Raw genomic sequence first — 3,080 nt, 5'->3', positions numbered from 1 at the left:
AAATGTAAATCTTTGTTAAGCAGGGCATTACTGGTCACATCCTGGACCGATTCCCAGTGACCACACAGTGATTAATAAATCTCCTAGGGCTTGTTCACACCAACACTCTTAAACATGACAATCCCAAAAAAAAAAAAAATTCCATTACTTTCAACAGAATCTGTACCCACCGTTGTGATGCATGCTGGGAGAAGGGCCTTAATGCTGTATTTTTGGAACAATGCCCAGGGTTGTCCTATTGTACCCAACTGAATGGAACACGGTTCAATGCCTGTGAATGTGCACTGCGATGTGTTGTAAGAACAAGGCCAAATGTGCGCTAAGACAATACCTGACATTTCTAAACTGGTCTTTCAAGGAACATTAGCGTTAAGAAAACATTTTCAGCACCCATGTACATGAATAGAAGGGCTAACGTCCATGCTGGCTATTACTATCCGATTACAACTGGTACATGTTGCTTCTTGTATTGCACAGACTATTCTGTTACAAACCGGTTATCATCTACAATTAGCACTACAGCCTATTGGACCTACCAGCTTTACAACCCGGTTCTCTGTAGCACACAAACATTTACTTATAGATGTTATTTAGTGTTAAGATACAAAAAGAAATCGATGTAACCCACAGCATCCAAACATTTGTTTTAATTCCTTTCTAAAATACAAGAGTGGGTTGCTCTGGCTTACAGTTTTATGTCCCATTGTCTTCACAATGGCGTGTTGTACTTGTTTATAAACATGTAATACTTTTAATACCATTTTATACCGGAACCCCAAACTTTCAGTACCGGGATCACCCAAGCCCTGAAGCACCAGATTTATTTAAGGATTTATTTGATGTTTTATTTTATTTTCACCGATATTATATTTATAAAGTCCGAATAAAAGAGAGATTTCTCAAGGGATTTAAGAAGAAAAGATGTTATGTATATTTTTATTTTGTGTCTGTACTGTTGCAATGTATGCATATTATTATGAAGTTAGAACAGAAACGAAAATAGCAAGGATAATGTTAGTTAATAAAACATTTAAAAAAATAAAAATCTGGTGTTTGATTTGGACACATCATTTATTTTACAGTGACCTTTTAACATAAAGTCAATTAGCTGCGCTGACATTCTCAGTATTGCGGATTACAGTGGAACTCAAGCAAACCAATGTTACACAGGGCAAATACAAATGTTAACAGGAAAGACAGTCTATGTATAGAACTCTGTTCAGTCAGTCTTGTGATTAAACCCAACTGCACAGCCAAACAGGTTACAATGGAGTTACAACTCCAAGTGTAAAGCTGCATTATTACTTTGAGAAGTAACCCAGCAATCAAGGTGATCTACTCAGCTGGTCAGAGTTTCGCTGAACTGTGTAATTAGAGGAACTTACAGTAAATCTGCTTTTTTTTTTTTTTCTAACCTGCAAAGTAAATAAAGTGCTAGTGTGCATCGCATACTAGCACATTGTGACGTTTACCTGCAAACTAAACCCTCGTCCCCGCTGGAGACCACATCTACCTTCACTCATCTTTCTTCCGGGTCCGTGGACTCCAGCTGAGCTACTGGCCAGAGCCGCATGACGTCACTCCCGCGCATGCATGCGAGAGCCGGCAGTCACGGCACAAGGCTCTGAAGAAATGGATTTGACGGCCATTCCTTCAGAACGCATGCGCCGATGACATTATCGGCACAGTTTACAGTAAATATCTCCTAAACCATGCAAGTATAGGCTTACCTATAGGTACAAACATTATAGGGAAGTTTACAACCACTTTAAGAAGACAGGCTGAATAGAATTGCAAAACATGGCAAGGAAAATAGTTTAAATATATCTATTTCCATTTGAAGAGTAGACGTTTACCTGGAGTTCTACTCTAAGCTTAAACAGAGCCCAAACTCCTAATTGTGTGTATTCATGCTTCCCTGATCAACCACCGAATAATAGAGTAATTGCAAGCTTTCAAAACTTACATGTGAATAATGGTAATGTTATGGTAGAGAACAAGTTAGATATCCAAATGCTGTTTCTCCATGAAAACAAGGGCCATTTCCAGAAAGGTTGAAAGAAACAAGCAATATTCATCATTAAATTGTATGTATAGCTAAAAATAAGGTAAGATTAAAGTAAAATCTTTTTCTTGGAGTACTTTAAAGGACACAGGATGAAAAAATGTAGGTACATTAGGTTATGCTACTGCCTTCAGATTGGAGACCACTACCATAGTAGGCGTGGATCATAAGAACAGGGTGGAGGGACCTGTGTTCCACAATGTACTAAAAGAAATGGATTTTTGCAGCAACCCGGGTACAGAACAGCTTGTAGGGAAAGGGCTGTAGGAAGTTCCTGAGTACCTTTAATAATGGGATCTAGAGGTGGAAAGGGGGAAATTGTGCGAACTAAGCTCTGAGTACTGAAATTTAGCACCAAGTTCAAATATTTACACTGTATAAGTGAATAAATTCCAAGTACTCCTGATAGTTAGAACACAAAAACACATCAGGATTTTTTTGTTGGTAGGAGCCTGTAGCATTGCACCCACGATCAGCAGGTCTTGGGTGTAATGCCATGGTCCTGCAGAATGTTTGTGTAGCTGTCTGCCAGTACCTCCGATATGGGCGGGCAGTTACACTCTACTAAGAGCTACTAGTATTACCACTAGTGTGATCAACAGCACCTCAGAAGTGCATTGAGAACTACAAGCCGGCTGTTGGTACTTGTAGTTTTCACATTCAACACTGTGAATGAGTGACACAGCCAGGTGGGCAAAGCCCCCTATCCCCCACTCACTGTCAAAGCGGGGGATTGGGGAGGGAGTGAGTCCAGGGGTGGGGGGTGCATCTGTTACACTTTTTAAATATGGGTGTAACATGTTACAAAAGGTGAATTTATCCTTTAAAGCAGAGTTCCAATTGTTTTTGAGGTTTTTTTAAAGTCAATTTCTCTCTTGTTCATTGACACAGCTCCTGACTCTTCGCAACCATTGGGTTATACTGCCCCCCACAGGAGTAGGACACTAGGCAGAAAAAAGCTTGACTATGCCTATGGGCAGTCCCAGGGGATATATACACCCACTCTCAGTTGTAG

The sequence above is a fragment of the Pelophylax lessonae genome (genome assembly GCF_965119305.1).
Source record: "Pelophylax lessonae genome assembly, chromosome: 2".
Lineage (NCBI taxonomy): Eukaryota > Metazoa > Chordata > Amphibia > Anura > Ranidae > Pelophylax > Pelophylax lessonae.
This window is presented reverse-complemented; position numbering follows the sequence as displayed.